Source organism: Paralichthys olivaceus, chromosome 5, assembly GCF_024713975.1.
Source record: "Paralichthys olivaceus isolate ysfri-2021 chromosome 5, ASM2471397v2, whole genome shotgun sequence".
NCBI classification, from domain to species: Eukaryota; Metazoa; Chordata; class Actinopteri; order Pleuronectiformes; family Paralichthyidae; genus Paralichthys; species Paralichthys olivaceus.
Window position 1 is genome coordinate 23067545 of NC_091097.1, and position 21676 is coordinate 23089220.

At 42.3% G+C, this 21676-nt stretch overlaps 17 non-coding genes and 5 pseudogenes across 17 annotated transcripts; all 22 read left to right on the forward strand.

Annotated features, from left to right (window-relative positions):
* Nucleotides 1–5301: 5301 nt before the first annotated feature.
* Nucleotides 5302–5420, forward strand: LOC138408441 (5S ribosomal RNA). Its single transcript, XR_011241760.1, has one exon. It is a non-coding gene; the product is annotated as a 5S ribosomal RNA (ribosomal RNA).
* A 490-nt stretch (nucleotides 5421–5910) lies between these two features.
* Nucleotides 5911–6029, forward strand: LOC138408974 (5S ribosomal RNA). The gene has a single exon (XR_011242295.1). It is a non-coding gene; the product is annotated as a 5S ribosomal RNA (ribosomal RNA).
* Nucleotides 6030–6519: 490 nt separating this feature from the next.
* Nucleotides 6520–6638, forward strand: LOC138408554 (5S ribosomal RNA). Its single transcript, XR_011241873.1, has one exon. It is a non-coding gene; the product is annotated as a 5S ribosomal RNA (ribosomal RNA).
* Nucleotides 6639–7128: 490 nt separating this feature from the next.
* LOC138408027 (5S ribosomal RNA) lies at nucleotides 7129–7247 on the forward strand. Its single transcript, XR_011241345.1, has one exon. It is a non-coding gene; the product is annotated as a 5S ribosomal RNA (ribosomal RNA).
* A 490-nt stretch (nucleotides 7248–7737) lies between these two features.
* Nucleotides 7738–7856, forward strand: LOC138408028 (5S ribosomal RNA). The gene has a single exon (XR_011241346.1). It is a non-coding gene; the product is annotated as a 5S ribosomal RNA (ribosomal RNA).
* A 490-nt stretch (nucleotides 7857–8346) lies between these two features.
* On the forward strand, nucleotides 8347–8465 carry LOC138408029 (5S ribosomal RNA). The gene has a single exon (XR_011241347.1). It is a non-coding gene; the product is annotated as a 5S ribosomal RNA (ribosomal RNA).
* Nucleotides 8466–8955: 490 nt separating this feature from the next.
* Nucleotides 8956–9064, forward strand: LOC138409576 (5S ribosomal RNA; annotated as a pseudogene).
* A 490-nt stretch (nucleotides 9065–9554) lies between these two features.
* LOC138408253 (5S ribosomal RNA) lies at nucleotides 9555–9673 on the forward strand. Its single transcript, XR_011241572.1, has one exon. It is a non-coding gene; the product is annotated as a 5S ribosomal RNA (ribosomal RNA).
* Nucleotides 9674–10163: 490 nt separating this feature from the next.
* On the forward strand, nucleotides 10164–10282 carry LOC138408030 (5S ribosomal RNA). Its single transcript, XR_011241348.1, has one exon. It is a non-coding gene; the product is annotated as a 5S ribosomal RNA (ribosomal RNA).
* A 490-nt stretch (nucleotides 10283–10772) lies between these two features.
* LOC138408031 (5S ribosomal RNA) lies at nucleotides 10773–10891 on the forward strand. Its single transcript, XR_011241349.1, has one exon. It is a non-coding gene; the product is annotated as a 5S ribosomal RNA (ribosomal RNA).
* Nucleotides 10892–11381: 490 nt separating this feature from the next.
* Nucleotides 11382–11500, forward strand: LOC138408032 (5S ribosomal RNA). The gene has a single exon (XR_011241350.1). It is a non-coding gene; the product is annotated as a 5S ribosomal RNA (ribosomal RNA).
* A 490-nt stretch (nucleotides 11501–11990) lies between these two features.
* On the forward strand, nucleotides 11991–12099 carry LOC138409577 (5S ribosomal RNA; annotated as a pseudogene).
* A 490-nt stretch (nucleotides 12100–12589) lies between these two features.
* LOC138408254 (5S ribosomal RNA) lies at nucleotides 12590–12708 on the forward strand. The gene has a single exon (XR_011241573.1). It is a non-coding gene; the product is annotated as a 5S ribosomal RNA (ribosomal RNA).
* Nucleotides 12709–13198: 490 nt separating this feature from the next.
* Nucleotides 13199–13307, forward strand: LOC138409578 (5S ribosomal RNA; annotated as a pseudogene).
* Nucleotides 13308–13797: 490 nt separating this feature from the next.
* Nucleotides 13798–13916, forward strand: LOC138408255 (5S ribosomal RNA). Its single transcript, XR_011241574.1, has one exon. It is a non-coding gene; the product is annotated as a 5S ribosomal RNA (ribosomal RNA).
* Nucleotides 13917–14406: 490 nt separating this feature from the next.
* On the forward strand, nucleotides 14407–14525 carry LOC138408257 (5S ribosomal RNA). Its single transcript, XR_011241576.1, has one exon. It is a non-coding gene; the product is annotated as a 5S ribosomal RNA (ribosomal RNA).
* Nucleotides 14526–15015: 490 nt separating this feature from the next.
* LOC138409579 (5S ribosomal RNA) lies at nucleotides 15016–15124 on the forward strand (annotated as a pseudogene).
* A 490-nt stretch (nucleotides 15125–15614) lies between these two features.
* LOC138408258 (5S ribosomal RNA) lies at nucleotides 15615–15733 on the forward strand. Its single transcript, XR_011241577.1, has one exon. It is a non-coding gene; the product is annotated as a 5S ribosomal RNA (ribosomal RNA).
* Nucleotides 15734–16223: 490 nt separating this feature from the next.
* On the forward strand, nucleotides 16224–16342 carry LOC138408259 (5S ribosomal RNA). Its single transcript, XR_011241578.1, has one exon. It is a non-coding gene; the product is annotated as a 5S ribosomal RNA (ribosomal RNA).
* A 490-nt stretch (nucleotides 16343–16832) lies between these two features.
* On the forward strand, nucleotides 16833–16951 carry LOC138408975 (5S ribosomal RNA). The gene has a single exon (XR_011242296.1). It is a non-coding gene; the product is annotated as a 5S ribosomal RNA (ribosomal RNA).
* A 490-nt stretch (nucleotides 16952–17441) lies between these two features.
* LOC138409580 (5S ribosomal RNA) lies at nucleotides 17442–17550 on the forward strand (annotated as a pseudogene).
* A 490-nt stretch (nucleotides 17551–18040) lies between these two features.
* Nucleotides 18041–18159, forward strand: LOC138408260 (5S ribosomal RNA). The gene has a single exon (XR_011241579.1). It is a non-coding gene; the product is annotated as a 5S ribosomal RNA (ribosomal RNA).
* The last annotated feature ends 3517 nt before the right edge of the window (nucleotides 18160–21676 follow it).

A 21676-nucleotide genomic window follows, 5' to 3' on the forward strand; every position in this document is an offset into this window, starting at 1 on the left:
GAAGAGATGTGAACTATGCCAGAACCTTATGAGTGAATGCAGATGCAATAAGAGTGAGGCAGAAGACGACACAAATGAGAGTGGACAAGAAAGTGAGAGCGGAGGCAGTGAGGAGGGGGAGGCAGAGTATATGGAAAGTGAGGAGGAGGGAGTCAGAAAAGAAATGGAGGAGACAGAGAAAGAGGATGCAGGCAAGCAGGAAGGAGAGAGGCCGACAGAGGAGACGGAAGGCGGAAAGAAAGATGGAGCGAACCGGAAGGAAAGGAAGGAGAGAACGAAAGGAAACAACGAGGAGGAGGATGCGGGAAGGAGGAGAGGAGCGCTGGCGCGTGAGGTGAGGACAGAAGGGACGGCAGACAGGAGGAGTGACGGGGTGGAGAAGAAAGGTCCCAAAACGAAGGAGACGAGAGGGCCAGAGAAGGGGGCGACTGTCGAAAGACAAGACGGAAAGGAGGAAGCAGGCCCGGGGAGAACGCGACGAGAGGATGACACAGGAAGGACGGAGAATGCACTGAGTGGAGCTAAGCCCACAGAGACTGCAGAGGAGACTACCACACCACAGACGGTAGGATCCGAAACAGACATGGATATAGAGGAACAAATGAAACAACTAAGAAAAAGACAGAATACTAAGAGGCATACGAGGAATAATAAGAAAAGTAAAACTAAGGAAATAACAAAATGAAAGTAAAAATAATAATAATGTTAACAATAATTTCAATAAATGCAAGGGGGCTAAAGAACAAAAACAAAAGACATCAGATATATGGGAAGAGTAATTATGACATAATATGCTTACAGGAAACACACTGGAATGAGAGATGTATGAAAGAGGTGGAGGATGAATGGAGGGGAGAAGTATTTGCAAATAATGGAGATGGGAATGCGAGGGGTGTAGCAATATTAACAAAAAAAGGAGTGATAGGGAATGTAAGAAGGTGTGAAGATGAGGGAGATGGGAGGATGATAGGGATCAAATTTGAATATAAGAATGAGGAAATGAAGCTGGTAAATGTGTATATGCCGAATGAGGAGAAAGAAAGAAAGGTGATGATTGAAAAGATGGGAACGATGTGTGATGACAACTGCATGATTGTGGGGGACTTCAATGTGTGGTGTGAGAAACTGGACGTGTCAACAAACATGCACTTTAAAAATGACACAACAAGAGAGGTATTAAAAAAATTAAAAAGTATGAAAGGACTGAGTGACGTATGGAGAGAAAGAAATCCAGAGAGGAGAGCGTTCTCAAGAACACAACTGGTAAAAGGGGAATTAAAACAGAGTAGGATAGATTTAGTATTAAGCACAAAAAGCATAGCAGAAAGGATAAAAGAAATAGAATATAGAACCACAACGTATAGTGATCATAAGGAGTTAAAATTTACAATAGGGGGGGGGACAAAGAGAAGAGGAGGGGGACTGTGGTGCATGAATGGGGAGTTGCTGAGAGATGAAAAATATAAAAAAGAAGTGAGAGAATACATAAGGTGGGAGAAGGATGACAGGATGTATGAGGAAGATATAGGGAGGTGGTGGGAAGGGGTAAAAGAGGGAGTACAGACCATGAGCATAAAACACAGTAGGAAGAGGGGGAAAACACAGAGAGAGAAGGAAAAAAAGTTAAAAGAGGAGTTGAGAGAAGAGGAAAAGAAAGCTGAGGAGGATGGCAAGTATGATTTGGGGGAATATATAAAGAAGAAAGATGAACTGAAAGAGATAGAACAGGGAAAGTGCAAGGGAGCAATAATTAGAAGTAAGGCAAGAGATGTAGTAGAGGGGGAAAAATGTACAGGTTATTTCTTAGGGCTAGAGAAGGTAAGGCAAAAGAATAATTATTTTGAGCAAGTGGAGGGAAAGAGAGGGGAAAGAATAACTGACTTTGTAGGGATAGTGGAAAGAGTAGGAGAATTCTATAGGGAGTTATTTAAGAAAGAAGAAGTAGATGAGGAGAGTAGCAGGCAGGTGATAGAAAAGATGGAAGCTAGGCTGAGTGATGAGGACAGAGAAGGATGTGAAGGAGAGATAACTAAGGGAGAGATAGGGAAAGCAATAGATGAGTTAGGCAGGAATAAAAGTCCAGGGATAGATGGGATAATAGGAGAGTTTTATATAGAGTTTAAGGAAGAATTAGTGCCAGTGTTAGATAGATTATTTAGGTATATAGAAGAGAAGGGAGAGATGCCACACAGCATGACAATAGGGCTAGTTAGTATAATTTACAAAAAAGGGAGCAGGGACAAATTAGAAAACTACAGACCACTCACAATGTTAAATGGTGATTATAAAATACTAGCAAAGGTGTTAGCAAATAGGATAAAGGGGGTTATAGGGACGGTGGTGGGAAGCACACAAGCATATAGCATACCAGGAAGAGACATAGCCGACACAATAAGCAGTATTAGGGACACCATCACACACATGAAGGGGAACAAAATAGGGATAGTAGCGAGTTTGGATCTGAATAAAGCATTTGATAGAGTAGATCATGGGTATTTATATAAGGTATTAGATAAAGTGGGTTTTGGAAATAGGATGATAGGATGGATAAGGAGGATGTATGAAAGAGCAGCGAGTAAGATAAAAATAAACGGGATAGTGACAGAGGAGTTTAGATTAGAGAGATCAGTTAGACAGGGATGTCCGCTATCGGCTCTGCTGTACGCCTTGTCAGCAGAGCCGCTAGCGGCACTAATATTGCAAAATAGAGGGATTAAGGGCATAGAACTACCGGGTGGACAGATGAGCACGCTATATCAATATGCAGACGACACAACAGTGACAGTTAGGGACAAAGAAAGTGTAGTAGAGGTTTTAAAAAGTGTAGAGCAGTATGGTAGGGCATCAGGAGCAAAAGTAAACATAGAGAAATCAGAGATAATGTACATAGGGGAGAACAGAGAAGAGAGGGAGGAGATCAGAATGAAGGAAAACAAAGGGTATATGAAGGTGTTAGGTGTAAATTTAGGGATAGAAGAGAAAGAAGGGAGAGATAGGCAGTATGAGGGGATAGTGAATAGGATTAGAAAGACGTTAGGGTTTTGGAAGAGAAGAGGATTGAAGCTAAAAGGGAAGGTAATTGTAGTAAATTGTTTAATAATGAGCAAGCTGGTGTATGTGATGAATGTGATGGATGTGCCTGAGAAAGTGATGAAAGAAGTGGGAGGGATGGTGAGTGACTTTTTGTGGGATGGGAAGGGGGTTAGAATAGCAAGGGAAGTACTAGAAAACGAGTATGAAGACGGGGGACTGAAACTGGTTAACTTAGAGAGAAAAAAAAAAGCACTGAGGGTGAAAATGATGGTGAGATACTTAAAGAATAAAAGTGATCAGGTGTGGAAGGTGTGTTTAACAGAAGCTATCAACAAAACTGGAGGGTGTGGTGAGAGTGGAGTGTATATGAAAATGAAAAAAGGGATGTTAGATGGAGTGACTGATTATTACAAAGAGATGCTGGAAGCGTGGGGAGAGTTTCTGAGTTTCGTGAAGTATGAATGCAAAAATGTAAAGCAGGTATGGGAGCAGCCAGCGTTTTTAAATCCAAAAATCACAGTGGAGGGGGAGACCATCTTTAACAGGGTAATATGGAGAGCAGGGATAAGGAAGGTGAGGGACATGGTGTACGAGTACACACCGGGTTTTATGAGGGCACAGGTGATTGTAGATGAGGTCAGGGGGAATGGGGATGAAATATGGCCGGGTACAGCTGAAGGGGTCATAGAAAAAATAAAAAAAGCAATGCCCAAAGAATGGATGGAAATGATTGAGAGAGAGAACGTGAACGGAGGAGAAGATGAAATAGATATGTATGTAGGGGAAGGGGAGTGCAAGTTGAGTCTGAAGGATGTAAAAACAAGGATGATATATGAATGTATGAGGGAGAAAGAACTGAGGAGGCCGGCTGCAGAGAAAGTGTGGGTCAAAGTAATGAATAACATGGATGCAAAGCAAATATGGACCAATCTGAGAGTGAAGTGGAACACGACTGAATGTGAACACTTTGACTACATGCTAAGGCACAACAGGATATACAACAACCTGATAAAGAGCAAGTTTGACCGGGAGGTGGGAAAGGAATGTGACGTATGTGAAGTGGGAGTGGAGACATGTATGCATGAGTTTGTTGAATGTGGGGAACTAAGGGTGTACTTTGGGAAAATAAGGGAGTTAATAAATAGGTGCTGGGAGGGAGACTTTGTGGGGAGGAGCGAATGGAAGAAGCTGTGGTTGTTTGGCGTGGTGGAGAGAAAGAGAGGATGCAATGTAAATCTGTTAAACTATGTCCTGAGCCACGCACGATATGCAGTGAAACTAAGGAGAAACACTGCGCAGTATGAAAGGAGAAAATGTGACGTGTGGAATGTTTTTAAAAATTTGACAGAAAGGGATGTGAAAGTGATGCACAGCTACATTGGGAAAGACGACTTTCAGAAAGGGTTTGTGGACGGGAGCACCTTCATAGAAATAACGAATGGAGATGTGAATGAGGTGAGAATGGATTTTGGTTAAGATTTGTTTTGGGGCTTTTTGTTTTTGGTTGGTTTTATTGCTTTTATTGATTTGTGTGTATCCTGTATCGAGTGATGTATACATGTGAAAAGTTAAGACCTGACAGAGGCAAACATGTAAAGGAACGATGTAAAAAACAAATGTATGTAAAAAAAATGTAAATTCAATCTATTTTTGATAATAAAAGAAAAAAAAAAAAAAAAAAACACGCCCGATCTCGTCCGATCTCGGAAGCTAAGCAGGGTCGGGCCTGGTTAGTACTTGAATGGGAGACCGCCTGGGAATACCAGGTGCTGTAAGCTTTTTAGACTTTTCTTTGCAGAGGGCGCTGTTGCTGCTGCTTCAGAGGAGACACCTCTTGGAAAGAGCAGGAAAGACTGTTCATCAAAGGAAAAAAGAATATGGAACCCTCACATCATCACTGAAAGGTGAAAGTGAGCATTCATCAGATTTGTTTCTAATCAAAACACTACTTTATTCATGTTTTATTAACATATCATTTTCAAATTGTCTTATTTGGAGAGAGCGATGAAAGAGCAGGGAGTTTACTCTGCATCAGGGAAACAACTGGATATGAAACACTGACAATATTGCTGAAGGTCATTTTTGAAAATTGTAATGATTTTTTTCTTGCAACGATATGCCAAAATTGCACCTTGAGATTGATTTTGGAACAATTGACCCTCCCGCCCACCCACACCTCAAGATGCTATGGTTGCAAAGCAACAGAAGAACCATTGATGATGGTGATGATTCACATGTATAAAGGAGGTATTGTGGGTGGAGTTAATCGCTTACGGCCATACCACCCTGAACATGCCCGATCTCGTCCGATCTCGGAAGCTAAGCAGGGTCGGGCCTGGTTAGTACTTGAATGGGAGACCGCCTGGGAATACCAGGTGCTGTAAGCTTTTTAGACTTTTCTTTGCAGAGGGCGCTGTTGCTGCTGCTTCAGAGGAGACACCTCTTGGAAAGAGCAGGAAAGACTGTTCATCAAAGGAAAAAAGAATATGGAACCCTCACATCATCACTGAAAGGTGAAAGTGAGCATTCATCAGATTTGTTTCTAATCAAAACACTACTTTATTCATGTTTTATTAACATATCATTTTCAAATTGTCTTATTTGGAGAGAGCGATGAAAGAGCAGGGAGTTTACTCTGCATCAGGGAAACAACTGGATATGAAACACTGACAATATTGCTGAAGGTCATTTTTGAAAATTGTAATGATTTTTTTCTTGCAACGATATGCCAAAATTGCACCTTGAGATTGATTTTGGAACAATTGACCCTCCCGCCCACCCACACCTCAAGATGCTATGGTTGCAAAGCAACAGAAGAACCATTGATGATGGTGATGATTCACATGTATAAAGGAGGTATTGTGGGTGGAGTTAATCGCTTACGGCCATACCACCCTGAACACGCCCGATCTCGTCCGATCTCGGAAGCTAAGCAGGGTCGGGCCTTGTTAGTACTTGAATGGGAGACCGCCTGGGAATACCAGGTGCTGTAAGCTTTTTAGACTTTTCTTTGCAGAGGGCGCTGTTGCTGCTGCTTCAGAGGAGACACCTCTTGGAAAGAGCAGGAAAGACTGTTCATCAAAGGAAAAAAGAATATGGAACCCTCACATCATCACTGAAAGGTGAAAGTGAGCATTCATCAGATTTGTTTCTAATCAAAACACTACTTTATTCATGTTTTATTAACATATCATTTTCAAATTGTCTTATTTGGAGAGAGCGATGAAAGAGCAGGGAGTTTACTCTGCATCAGGGAAACAACTGGATATGAAACACTGACAATATTGCTGAAGGTCATTTTTGAAAATTGTAATGATTTTTTTCTTGCAACGATATGCCAAAATTGCACCTTGAGATTGATTTTGGAACAATTGACCCTCCCGCCCACCCACACCTCAAGATGCTATGGTTGCAAAGCAACAGAAGAACCATTGATGATGGTGATGATTCACATGTATAAAGGAGGTATTGTGGGTGGAGTTAATCGCTTACGGCCATACCACCCTGAACACGCCCGATCTCGTCCGATCTCGGATGCTAAGCAGGGTCGGGCCTGGTTAGTACTTGAATGGGAGACCTCCTGGGAATACCAGGTGCTGTAAGCTTTTTAGACTTTTCTTTGCAGAGGGCGCTGTTGCTGCTGCTTCAGAGGAGACACCTCTTGGAAAGAGCAGGAAAGACTGTTCATCAAAGGAAAAAAGAATATGGAACCCTCACATCATCACTGAAAGGTGAAAGTGAGCATTCATCAGATTTGTTTCTAATCAAAACACTACTTTATTCATGTTTTATTAACATATCATTTTCAAATTGTCTTATTTGGAGAGAGCGATGAAAGAGCAGGGAGTTTACTCTGCATCAGGGAAACAACTGGATATGAAACACTGACAATATTGCTGAAGGTCATTTTTGAAAATTGTAATGATTTTTTTCTTGCAACGATATGCCAAAATTGCACCTTGAGATTGATTTTGGAACAATTGACCCTCCCGCCCACCCACACCTCAAGATGCTATGGTTGCAAAGCAACAGAAGAACCATTGATGATGGTGATGATTCACATGTATAAAGGAGGTATTGTGGGTGGAGTTAATCGCTTACGGCCATACCACCCTGAACACGCCCGATCTCGTCCGATCTCGGAAGCTAAGCAGGGTCGGGCCTGGTTAGTACTTGAATGGGAGACCGCCTGGGAATACCAGGTGCTGTAAGCTTTTTAGACTTTTCTTTGCAGAGGGCGCTGTTGCTGCTGCTTCAGAGGAGACACCTCTTGGAAAGAGCAGGAAAGACTGTTCATCAAAGGAAAAAAGAATATGGAACCCTCACATCATCACTGAAAGGTGAAAGTGAGCATTCATCAGATTTGTTTCTAATCAAAACACTACTTTATTCATGTTTTATTAACATATCATTTTCAAATTGTCTTATTTGGAGAGAGCGATGAAAGAGCAGGGAGTTTACTCTGCATCAGGGAAACAACTGGATATGAAACACTGACAATATTGCTGAAGGTCATTTTTGAAAATTGTAATGATTTTTTTCTTGCAACGATATGACAAAATTGCACCTTGAGATTGATTTTGGAACAATTGACCCTCCCGCCCACCCACACCTCAAGATGCTATGGTTGCAAAGCAACAGAAGAACCATTGATGATGGTGATGATTCACATGTATAAAGGAGGTATTGTGGGTGGAGTTAATCGCTTACGGCCATACCACCCTGAACACGCCCGATCTCGTCCGATCTCGGAAGCTAAGCAGGGTCGGGCCTGGTTAGTACTTGAATGGGAGACCGCCTGGGAATACCAGGTGCTGTAAGCTTTTTAGACTTTTCTTTGCAGAGGGCGCTGTTGCTGCTGCTTCAGAGGAGACACCTCTTGGAAAGAGCAGGAAAGACTGTTCATCAAAGGAAAAAAGAATATGGAACCCTCACATCATCACTGAAAGGTGAAAGTGAGCATTCATCAGATTTGTTTCTAATCAAAACACTACTTTATTCATGTTTTATTAACATATCATTTTCAAATTGTCTTATTTGGAGAGAGCGATGAAAGAGCAGGGAGTTTACTCTGCATCAGGGAAACAACTGGATATGAAACACTGACAATATTGCTGAAGGTCATTTTTGAAAATTGTAATGATTTTTTTCTTGCAACGATATGCCAAAATTGCACCTTGAGATTGATTTTGGAACAATTGACCCTCCCGCCCACCCACACCTCAAGATGCTATGGTTGCAAAGCAACAGAAGAACCATTGATGATGGTGATGATTCACATGTATAAAGGAGGTATTGTGGGTGGAGTTAATCGCTTACGGCCATACCACCCTGAACACGCCCGATCTCGTCCGATCTCGGAAGCTAAGCAGGGTCGGGCCTGGTTAGTACTTGAATGGGAGACCGCCTGGGAATACCAGGTGCTGTAAGCTTTTTAGACTTTTCTTTGCAGAGGGCGCTGTTGCTGCTGCTTCAGAGGAGACACCTCTTGGAAAGAGCAGGAAAGACTGTTCATCAAAGGAAAAAAGAATATGGAACCCTCACATCATCACTGAAAGGTGAAAGTGAGCATTCATCAGATTTGTTTCTAATCAAAATACTACTTTATTCATGTTTTATTAACATATCATTTTCAAATTGTCTTATTTGGAGAGAGCGATGAAAGAGCAGGGAGTTTACTCTGCATCAGGGAAACAACTGGATATGAAACACTGACAATATTGCTGAAGGTCATTTTTGAAAATTGTAATGATTTTTTTCTTGCAACGATATGCCAAAATTGCACCTTGAGATTGATTTTGGAACAATTGACCCTCCCGCCCACCCACACCTCAAGATGCTATGGTTGCAAAGCAACAGAAGAACCATTGATGATGGTGATGATTCACATGTATAAAGGAGGTATTGTGGGTGGAGTTAATCGCTTACGGCCATACCACCCTGAACACGCCCGATCTCGGAAGCTAAGCAGGGTCGGGCCTGGTTAGTACTTGAATGGGAGACCGCCTGGGAATACCAGGTGCTGTAAGCTTTTTAGACTTTTCTTTGCAGAGGGCGCTGTTGCTGCTGCTTCAGAGGAGACACCTCTTGGAAAGAGCAGGAAAGACTGTTCATCAAAGGAAAAAAGAATATGGAACCCTAACATCATCACTGAAAGGTGAAAGTGAGCATTCATCAGATTTGTTTCTAATCAAAACACTACTTTATTCATGTTTTATTAACATATCATTTTCAAATTGTCTTATTTGGAGAGAGCGATGAAAGAGCAGGGAGTTTACTCTGCATCAGGGAAACAACTGGATATGAAACACTGACAATATTGCTGAAGGTCATTTTTGAAAATTGTAATGATTTTTTTCTTGCAACGATATGCCAAAATTGCACCTTGAGATTGATTTTGGAACAATTGACCCTCCCGCCCACCCACACCTCAAGATGCTATGGTTGCAAAGCAACAGAAGAACCATTGATGATGGTGATGATTCACATGTATAAAGGAGGTATTGTGGGTGGAGTTAATCGCTTACGGCCATACCACCCTGAACACGCCCGATCTCGTCTGATCTCGGAAGCTAAGCAGGGTCGGGCCTGGTTAGTACTTGAATGGGAGACCGCCTGGGAATACCAGGTGCTGTAAGCTTTTTAGACTTTTCTTTGCAGAGGGCGCTGTTGCTGCTGCTTCAGAGGAGACACCTCTTGGAAAGAGCAGGAAAGACTGTTCATCAAAGGAAAAAAGAATATGGAACCCTAACATCATCACTGAAAGGTGAAAGTGAGCATTCATCAGATTTGTTTCTAATCAAAACACTACTTTATTCATGTTTTATTAACATATCATTTTCAAATTGTCTTATTTGGAGAGAGCGATGAAAGAGCAGGGAGTTTACTCTGCATCAGGGAAACAACTAGATATGAAACACTGACAATATTGCTGAAGGTCATTTTTGAAAATTGTAATGATTTTTTTCTTGCAACGATATGACAAAATTGCACCTTGAGATTGATTTTGGAACAATTGACCCTCCCGCCCACCCACACCTCAAGATGCTATGGTTGCAAAGCAACAGAAGAACCATTGATGATGGTGATGATTCACATGTATAAAGGAGGTATTGTGGGTGGAGTTAATCGCTTACGGCCATACCACCCTGAACACGCCCGATCTCGTCCGATCTCGGAAGCTAAGCAGGGTCGGGCCTGGTTAGTACTTGAATGGGAGACCGCCTGGGAATACCAGGTGCTGTAAGCTTTTTAGACTTTTCTTTGCAGAGGGCGCTGTTGCTGCTGCTTCAGAGGAGACACCTCTTGGAAAGAGCAGGAAAGACTGTTCATCAAAGGAAAAAAGAATATGGAACCCTCACATCATCACTGAAAGGTGAAAGTGAGCATTCATCAGATTTGTTTCTAATCAAAACACTACTTTATTCATGTTTTATTAACATATCATTTTCAAATTGTCTTATTTGGAGAGAGCGATGAAAGAGCAGGGAGTTTACTCTGCATCAGGGAAACAACTGGATATGAAACACTGACAATATTGCTGAAGGTCATTTTTGAAAATTGTAATGATTTTTTTCTTGCAACGATATGACAAAATTGCACCTTGAGATTGATTTTGGAACAATTGACCCTCCCGCCCACCCACACCTCAAGATGCTATGGTTGCAAAGCAACAGAAGAACCATTGATGATGGTGATGATTCACATGTATAAAGGAGGTATTGTGGGTGGAGTTAATCGCTTACGGCCATACCACCCTGAACACGCCCGATCTCGTCCGATCTCGGAAGCTAAGCAGGGTCGGGCCTGGTTAGTACTTGAATGGGAGACCGCCTGGGAATACCAGGTGCTGTAAGCTTTTTAGACTTTTCTTTGCAGAGGGCGCTGTTGCTGCTGCTTCAGAGGAGACACCTCTTGGAAAGAGCAGGAAAGACTGTTCATCAAAGGAAAAAAGAATATGGAACCCTCACATCATCACTGAAAGGTGAAAGTGAGCATTCATCAGATTTGTTTCTAATCAAAACACTACTTTATTCATGTTTTATTAACATATCATTTTCAAATTGTCTTATTTGGAGAGAGCGATGAAAGAGCAGGGAGTTTACTCTGCATCAGGGAAACAACTGGATATGAAACACTGACAATATTGCTGAAGGTCATTTTTGAAAATTGTAATGATTTTTTTCTTGCAACGATATGCCAAAATTGCACCTTGAGATTGATTTTGGAACAATTGACCCTCCCGCCCACCCACACCTCAAGATGCTATGGTTGCAAAGCAACAGAAGAACCATTGATGATGGTGATGATTCACATGTATAAAGGAGGTATTGTGGGTGGAGTTAATCGCTTACGGCCATACCACCCTGAACACGCCCGATCTCGTCCGATCTCGGAAGCTAAGCAGGGTCGGGCCTGGTTAGTACTTGAATGGGAGACCGCCTGGGAATACCAGGTGCTGTAAGCTTTTTAGACTTTTCTTTGCAGAGGGCGCTGTTGCTGCTGCTTCAGAGGAGACACCTCTTGGAAAGAGCAGGAAAGACTGTTCATCAAAGGAAAAAAGAATATGGAACCCTCACATCATCACTGAAAGGTGAAAGTGAGCATTCATCAGATTTGTTTCTAATCAAAATACTACTTTATTCATGTTTTATTAACATATCATTTTCAAATTGTCTTATTTGGAGAGAGCGATGAAAGAGCAGGGAGTTTACTCTGCATCAGGGAAACAACTGGATATGAAACACTGACAATATTGCTGAAGGTCATTTTTGAAAATTGTAATGATTTTTTTCTTGCAACGATATGCCAAAATTGCACCTTGAGATTGATTTTGGAACAATTGACCCTCCCGCCCACCCACACCTCAAGATGCTATGGTTGCAAAGCAACAGAAGAACCATTGATGATGGTGATGATTCACATGTATAAAGGAGGTATTGTGGGTGGAGTTAATCGCTTACGGCCATACCACCCTGAACACGCCCGATCTCGGAAGCTAAGCAGGGTCGGGCCTGGTTAGTACTTGAATGGGAGACCGCCTGGGAATACCAGGTGCTGTAAGCTTTTTAGACTTTTCTTTGCAGAGGGCGCTGTTGCTGCTGCTTCAGAGGAGACACCTCTTGGAAAGAGCAGGAAAGACTGTTCATCAAAGGAAAAAAGAATATGGAACCCTAACATCATCACTGAAAGGTGAAAGTGAGCATTCATCAGATTTGTTTCTAATCAAAACACTACTTTATTCATGTTTTATTAACATATCATTTTCAAATTGTCTTATTTGGAGAGAGCGATGAAAGAGCAGGGAGTTTACTCTGCATCAGGGAAACAACTGGATATGAAACACTGACAATATTGCTGAAGGTCATTTTTGAAAATTGTAATGATTTTTTTCTTGCAACGATATGCCAAAATTGCACCTTGAGATTGATTTTGGAACAATTGACCCTCCCGCCCACCCACACCTCAAGATGCTATGGTTGCAAAGCAACAGAAGAACCATTGATGATGGTGATGATTCACATGTATAAAGGAGGTATTGTGGGTGGAGTTAATCGCTTACGGCCATACCACCCTGAACACGCCCGATCTCGTCTGATCTCGGAAGCTAAGCAGGGTCGGGCCTGGTTAGTACTTGAATGGGAGACCGCCTGGGAATACCAGGTGCTGTAAGCTTTTTAGACTTTTCTTTGCAGAGGGCGCTGTTGCTGCTGCTTCAGAGGAGACACCTCTTGGAAAGAGCAGGAAAGACTGTTCATCAAAGGAAAAAAGAATATGGAACCCTAACATCATCACTGAAAGGTGAAAGTGAGCATTCATCAGATTTGTTTCTAATCAAAACACTACTTTATTCATGTTTTATTAACATATCATTTTCAAATTGTCTTATTTGGAGAGAGCGATGAAAGAGCAGGGAGTTTACTCTGCATCAGGGAAACAACTAGATATGAAACACTGACAATATTGCTGAAGGTCATTTTTGAAAATTGTAATGATTTTTTTCTTGCAACGATATGACAAAATTGCACCTTGAGATTGATTTTGGAACAATTGACCCTCCCGCCCACCCACACCTCAAGATGCTATGGTTGCAAAGCAACAGAAGAACCATTGATGATGGTGATGATTCACATGTATAAAGGAGGTATTGTGGGTGGAGTTAATCGCTTACGGCCATACCACCCTGAACACGCCCGATCTCGGAAGCTAAGCAGGGTCGGGCCTGGTTAGTACTTGAATGGGAGACCGCCTGGGAATACCAGGTGCTGTAAGCTTTTTAGACTTTTCTTTGCAGAGGGCGCTGTTGCTGCTGCTTCAGAGGAGACACCTCTTGGAAAGAGCAGGAAAGACTGTTCATCAAAGGAAAAAAGAATATGGAACCCTAACATCATCACTGAAAGGTGAAAGTGAGCATTCATCAGATTTGTTTCTAATCAAAACACTACTTTATTCATGTTTTATTAACATATCATTTTCAAATTGTCTTATTTGGAGAGAGCGATGAAAGAGCAGGGAGTTTACTCTGCATCAGGGAAACAACTGGATATGAAACACTGACAATATTGCTGAAGGTCATTTTTGAAAATTGGAATGATTTTTTTCTTGCAACGATATGCCAAAATTGCACCTTGAGATTGATTTTGGAACAATTGACCCTCCCGCCCACCCACACCTCAAGATGCTATGGTTGCAAAGCAACAGAAGAACCATTGATGATGGTGATGATTCACATGTATAAAGGAGGTATTGTGGGTGGAGTTAATCGCTTACGGCCATACCACCCTGAACACGCCCGATCTCGTCTGATCTCGGAAGCTAAGCAGGGTCGGGCCTGGTTAGTACTTGAATGGGAGACCGCCTGGGAATACCAGGTGCTGTAAGCTTTTTAGACTTTTCTTTGCAGAGGGCGCTGTTGCTGCTGCTTCAGAGGAGACACCTCTTGGAAAGAGCAGGAAAGACTGTTCATCAAAGGAAAAAAGAATATGGAACCCTAACATCATCACTGAAAGGTGAAAGTGAGCATTCATCAGATTTGTTTCTAATCAAAACACTACTTTATTCATGTTTTATTAACATATCATTTTCAAATTGTCTTATTTGGAGAGAGCGATGAAAGAGCAGGGAGTTTACTCTGCATCAGGGAAACAACTAGATATGAAACACTGACAATATTGCTGAAGGTCATTTTTGAAAATTGTAATGATTTTTTTCTTGCAACGATATGACAAAATTGCACCTTGAGATTGATTTTGGAACAATTGACCCTCCCGCCCACCCACACCTCAAGATGCTATGGTTGCAAAGCAACAGAAGAACCATTGATGATGGTGATGATTCACATGTATAAAGGAGGTATTGTGGGTGGAGTTAATCGCTTACGGCCATACCACCCTGAACACGCCCGATCTCGTCTGATCTCGGAAGCTAAGCAGGGTCGGGCCTGGTTAGTACTTGAATGGGAGACCGCCTGGGAATACCAGGTGCTGTAAGCTTTTTAGACTTTTCTTTGCAGAGGGCGCTGTTGCTGCTGCTTCAGAGGAGACACCTCTTGGAAAGAGCAGGAAAGACTGTTCATCAAAGGAAAAAAGAATATGGAACCCTAACATCATCACTGAAAGGTGAAAGTGAGCATTCATCAGATTTGTTTCTAATCAAAACACTACTTTATTCATGTTTTATTAACATATCATTTTCAAATTGTCTTATTTGGAGAGAGCGATGAAAGAGCAGGGAGTTTACTCTGCATCAGGGAAACAACTAGATATGAAACACTGACAATATTGCTGAAGGTCATTTTTGAAAATTGTAATGATTTTTTTCTTGCAACGATATGACAAAATTGCACCTTGAGATTGATTTTGGAACAATTGACCCTCCCACCCACCCACACCTCAAGATGCTATGGTTGCAAAGCAACAGAAGAACCATTGATGATGGTGATGATTCACATGTATAAAGGAGGTATTGTGGGTGGAGTTAATCGCTTACGGCCATACCACCCTGAACACGCCCGATCTCGGAAGCTAAGCAGGGTCGGGCCTGGTTAGTACTTGAATGGGAGACCGCCTGGGAATACCAGGTGCTGTAAGCTTTTTAGACTTTTCTTTGCAGAGGGCGCTGTTGCTGCTGCTTCAGAGGAGACACCTCTTGGAAAGAGCAGGAAAGACTGTTCATCAAAGGAAAAAAGAATATGGAACCCTAACATCATCACTGAAAGGTGAAAGTGAGCATTCATCAGATTTGTTTCTAATCAAAACACTACTTTATTCATGTTTTATTAACATATCATTTTCAAATTGTCTTATTTGGAGAGAGCGATGAAAGAGCAGGGAGTTTACTCTGCATCAGGGAAACAACTGGATATGAAACACTGACAATATTGCTGAAGGTCATTTTTGAAAATTGTAATGATTTTTTTCTTGCAACGATATGCCAAAATTGCACCTTGAGATTGATTTTGGAACAATTGACCCTCCCGCCCACCCACACCTCAAGATGCTATGGTTGCAAAGCAACAGAAGAACCATTGATGATGGTGATGATTCACATGTATAAAGGAGGTATTGTGGGTGGAGTTAATCGCTTACGGCCATACCACCCTGAACACGCCCGATCTCGTCTGATCTCGGAAGCTAAGCAGGGTCGGGCCTGGTTAGTACTTGAATGGGAGACCGCCTGGGAATACCAGGTGCTGTAAGCTTTTTAGACTTTTCTTTGCAGAGGGCGCTGTTGCTGCTGCTTCAGAGGAGACACCTCTTGGAAAGAGCAGGAAAGACTGTTCATCAAAGGAAAAAAGAATATGGAACCCTAACATCATCACTGAAAGGTGAAAGTGAGCATTCATCAGATTTGTTTCTAATCAAAACACTACTTTATTCATGTTTTATTAACATATCATTTTCAAATTGTCTTATTTGGAGAGAGCGATGAAAGAGCAGGGAGTTTACTCTGCATCAGGGAAACAACTAGATATGAAACACTGACAATATTGCTGAAGGTCATTTTTGAAAATTGTAATGATTTTTTTCTTGCAACGATATGACAAAATTGCACCTTGAGATTGATTTTGGAACAATTGACCCTCCCGCCCACCCACACCTCAAGATGCTATGGTTGCAAAGCAACAGAAGAACCATTGATGATGGTGATGATTCACATGTATAAAGGAGGTATTGTGGGTGGAGTTAATCGCTTACGGCCATACCACCCTGAACACGCCCGATCTCGTCTGATCTCGGAAGCTAAGCAGGGTCGGGCCTGGTTAGTACTTGAATGGGAGACCGCCTGGGAATACCAGGTGCTGTAAGCTTTTTAGACTTTTCTTTGCAGAGGGCACTGTTGCTGCTGCTTCAGAGGAGACACCTCTTGGAAAGAGCAGGAAAGACTGTTCATCAAAGGAAAAAAGAATATGGAACCCTAACATCATCACTGAAAGGTGAAAGTGAGCATTCATCAGATTTGTTTCTAATCAAAACACTACTTTATTCATGTTTTATTAACATATCATTTTCAAATTGTCTTATTTGGAGAGAGCGATGAAAGAGCAGGGAGTTTACTCTGCATCAGGGAAACAACTAGATATGAAACACTGACAATATTGCTGAAGGTCATTTTTGAAAATTGTAATGATTTTTTTCTTGCAACGATATGACAAAATTGCACCTTGAGATTGATTTTGGAACAATTGACCCTCCCGCCCACCCACACCTCAAGATGCTATGGTTGCAAAGCAACAGAAGAACCATTGATGATGGTGATGATTCACATGTATAAAGGAGGTATTGTGGGTGGAGTTAATCGCTTACGGCCATACCACCCTGAACACGCCCGATCTCGTCCGATCTCGGAAGCTAAGCAGGGTCGGGCCTTGTTAGTACTTGAATGGGAGACCGCCTGGGAATACCAGGTGCTGTAAGCTTTTTAGACTTTTCTTTGCAGAGGGCGCTGTTGCTGCTGCTTCAGAGGAGACACCTCTTGGAAAGAGCAGGAAAGACTGTTCATCAAAGGAAAAAAGAATATGGAACCCTCACATCATCACTGAAAGGTGAAAGTGAGCATTCATCAGATTTGTTTCTAATCAAAATACTACTTTATTCATGTTTTATTAACATATCATTTTCAAATTGTCTTATTTGGAGAGAGCGATGAAAGAGCAGGGAGTTTACTCTGCATCAGGGAAACAACTGGATATGAAACACTGACAATATTGCTGAAGGTCATTTTTGAAAATTGTAATGATTTTTTTCTTGCAACGATATGCCAAAATTGCACCTTGAGATTGATTTTGGAACAATTGACCCTCCCGCCCACCCACACCTCAAGATGCTATGGTTGCAAAGCAACAGAAGAACCATTGATGATGGTGATGATTCACATGTATAAAGGAGGTATTGTGGGTGGAGTTAATCGCTTACGGCCATACCACCCTGAACACGCCCGATCTCGGAAGCTAAGCAGGGTCGGGCCTGGTTAGTACTTGAATGGGAGACCGCCTGGGAATACCAGGTGCTGTAAGCTTTTTAGACTTTTCTTTGCAGAGGGCGCTGTTGCTGCTGCTTCAGAGGAGACACCTCTTGGAAAGAGCAGGAAAGACTGTTCATCAAAGGAAAAAAGAATATGGAACCCTAACATCATCACTGAAAGGTGAAAGTGAGCATTCATCAGATTTGTTTCTAATCAAAACACTACTTTATTCATGTTTTATTAACATATCATTTTCAAATTGTCTTATTTGGAGAGAGCGATGAAAGAGCAGGGAGTTTACTCTGCATCAGGGAAACAACTGGATATGAAACACTGACAATATTGCTGAAGGTCATTTTTGAAAATTGTAATGATTTTTTTCTTGCAACGATATGCCAAAATTGCACCTTGAGATTGATTTTGGAACAATTGACCCTCCCGCCCACCCACACCTCAAGATGCTATGGTTGCAAAGCAACAGAAGAACCATTGATGATGGTGATGATTCACATGTATAAAGGAGGTATTGTGGGTGGAGTTAATCGCTTACGGCCATACCACCCTGAACACGCCCGATCTCGTCTGATCTCGGAAGCTAAGCAGGGTCGGGCCTGGTTAGTACTTGAATGGGAGACCGCCTGGGAATACCAGGTGCTGTAAGCTTTTTAGACTTTTCTTTGCAGAGGGCGCTGTTGCTGCTGCTTCAGAGGAGACACCTCTTGGAAAGAGCAGGAAAGACTGTTCATCAAAGGAAAAAAGAATATGGAACCCTCACATCATCACTGAAAGGTGAAAGTGAGCATTCATCAGATTTGTTTCTAATCAAAACACTACTTTATTCATGTTTTATTAACATATCATTTTCAAATTGTCTTATTTGGAGAGAGCGATGAAAGAGCAGGGAGTTTACTCTGCATCAGGGAAACAACTAGATATGAAACACTGACAATATTGCTGAAGGTCATTTTTGAAAATTGTAATGATTTTTTTCTTGCAACGATATGACAAAATTGCACCTTGAGATTGATTTTGGAACAATTGACCCTCCCGCCCACCCACACCTCAAGATGCTATGGTTGCAAAGCAACAGAAGAACCATTGATGATGGTGATGATTCACATGTATAAAGGAGGTATTGTGGGTGGAGTTAATCGCTTACGGCCATACCACCCTGAACACAGCGCATGCGTGACGGATCAGCAGGTATCTTTTTGAAATCGACGGACGTTGAGCACCACGGGTGACTCAGCTCCGCTCTCCTTTTTTCCCCCTTTTTTTCTCTATCTACTGAACATTTTAATGAGATAATAGAATTAAAATACAGCAAAGGACTGAGAGATACCCCCCCCAACAGTGTCGCACTGTCTGGGGGAATCTATTTAAGTTTGTTTTCCCCCTCCCTCTTCTAATCCTCCACTTTGGAGCGCTTTATGTTTAAAAAAAAAATCATGACGGACCTCACGGCGACAACACGGAACGGAAAAACGATGAATGAGACAGACAGCGGACAAGAAAATGAAGGAAAGAAGAACAGAGAATTAAACGACACGGAGAGGGACGGGAAGAAACTCACCGTGAGTGTAGAAACAGAAGGAGAGGAGGAAGTAAGCACCATGACGCTGATGCGGTGCGTGCGCGAGCTGTGCGGAGGACTGGTGGCATGCCGATACATAAATCCCAGGAAACACGAGATGACAATGAGCCATCCAAAAGGGAAGGAGAGGCTGATGGAGGGATTCAGGATTGGGGAGACAAGAGTCCACGCTAGAGAGCTCTGCAACGACGAGTTGGTGGTCTCCTTCCTGAACATACCATACTACATAGAGGACAAGGAAATAATGGAGAAGCTGCGTCGATGGGGAGTGACACCAGTCACAGCAGTAAGGAGACGGATGTGGCCGGGGACACAAGTGGCAGACGGGACACGATTCCTTAAAGTGAAGTTCAATGACGAGATCCAGTCCCTCCCATACTCAACAAAATTTAACACAGCCCTCGGAACGGAGTATTTCAGAGTAATTCACGACAAACAAACAAAAGTCTGCAGGATGTGCATGCAGCCAGGGCACATCCTGAGAGAGTGCCCAGAGTTTCAGTGTCACAGATGCGGAGTTCAGGGGCACTACGCAAGGGAATGCGGAAGCCAAATGGACAGGACAAGAGAAAAGAACGGACCCAAAGACGGGAAAGAGAACACCATGGAGATAGAAGGAATAGAAGGAGACACGGAGGAGGAAGAAAGCGAGGGAGAGGCGGGGAGTGAGGACTCGGATGGCAGCGACGGGGTGCGCGGAGCAGCGGAGGAGATGGAGATGACAGAGGCGATCATGATGTCAGCGGCGGAGACGAAGGGAGCAGCGGGGACGGAGTTAGCAGCGGTGAACGAGACAGCAGCGGAGAAAGAGAAGACAACGGGGACGGTGACGACAACGGGGACGGTGACAACGACGGAGAAGGTGACAACAGCGGCGACGGAGTCAGAAGCGACGAAGCAGACAGCAGCGGAGACGGAGAAGGAAGCGAAGACGGTGACAACGGCGGTGACGGTGGCAACAGCGGTGATGAAGATAGCAGCGGTGAACGCAACAGCGGTGAAGGAGAACGAGGCTGCAGCGGAAAAGGACGGAGTGAGCGGAGAGAAGAAAGCACAAACACACATAGAAGGAGAGGAAGCAGATAAGAAAACAAATGATCAAGACATGGACATGGACTTAATGACCCAAATAATGCAACTAAGAAAGAGACAAAACCCTCAGAGGCAACAGAGACAGTACAAGAAAAGCAAAAGCAAAAACAAATGAACATAACAATACTTATGATAACGATCTTAACGATAAACGCAAGAGGGCTGAACAAAAGGTGGAAAAGACAACACATATATAACCTGAGTGAGTATGATATAATATGTATCCAAGAGACACACTGGGATGAAAGATGCATGATTGAAGTAAAGAAAGAATGGACAGGGGAAATATACTCAAATAATGGTGATGGGAAAGCTAGGGGAGTAGCTATATTAGTGAAAAAAGGAGCGGTGGGGAAGGTGAAGATGTGTGAGAACGATGGTGAAGGGAGGCTGATAGCGATTAAATTTAAACATATGAATGAAGAAATAAAACTCATAAATATACATGCAGCAAACACAGAGAAGGAGAGAAGGATGATGTTCGAACAAATGGGAGTAATGTGTGAAAGCAACAGCTTAATAGTAGGCGATTTCAATGTATGGTGTGGAAAATTAGATGTCTCTGGGAAAATGAAATTTAAAAACGACTCATCAAGAGGGGCATTACAAAAGATAAAAAGAGAGAAAAAACTGTGTGATGTGTGGAGGGAAAGAAACCCAGAGGCAAAAGTATTTTCGAGGAAACAAGTGGTGAAGGGAGAACTAAAACAAAGCAGAATAGACTTAGTGTTAAGTACAAAAAAATTAGCAGAAACAATAGGTGAAATACAGTACAAAATAACAACACTCAGCGATCACATGATGCTAAAATTCACGCTAGGGCAAGAAACAAAGACAAGAGGAGGTGGGGTGTGGTGTTTGAATGGAGAGCTACTTAAGGAAAAAAAATATAAAGAAGGTGTGAGAGAATACATAAAATGGGAGATGAATGAGAGAATGTATGAGGAGGATATAGGGCGGTGGTGGGAAAAATTAAAAGAAGGAATAAAAGAAATAAGCAAAAAATATGGTAGGAACAAGAGCAAGAAAGGGAAAGAGAGAGAAAAATGGTTAGTGAGGGAGATAGAAAGAGAGGAAGAGAAAGCTGAAAAAGAGGAAAATTATGACACAAAAGAGTACATTAAAAAAAAAAATGAACTAAAAGAAATAGAACAGGGAAAATGCCAAGGAGCAATCATCAGAAGCAGAGCAAGATACACCATAGAGGGAGAGAAATGTACAGGATATTTCCTAGGGCTAGAGAAAACAAGGCAGAAAAACAACTACATTGAACAAGTGGAGGGAAAGAGAGGAGAGAAGATAAAAGACATAGCTGGAATAGTAGAGAGAGTAGAAGAATTTTACAGAGAGCTGTACAAGAAAGAAGAGGTAGACAATGAGAGTAGCAGACAAGTGATTGAGAAAATAAAGAATAGGATAAGCGAGAATGACAGAGAGATGTGTGAGGGAGAGATAAGTAGAGAGGAGATAGAGACAGCAATAAGCGGGTTAGGG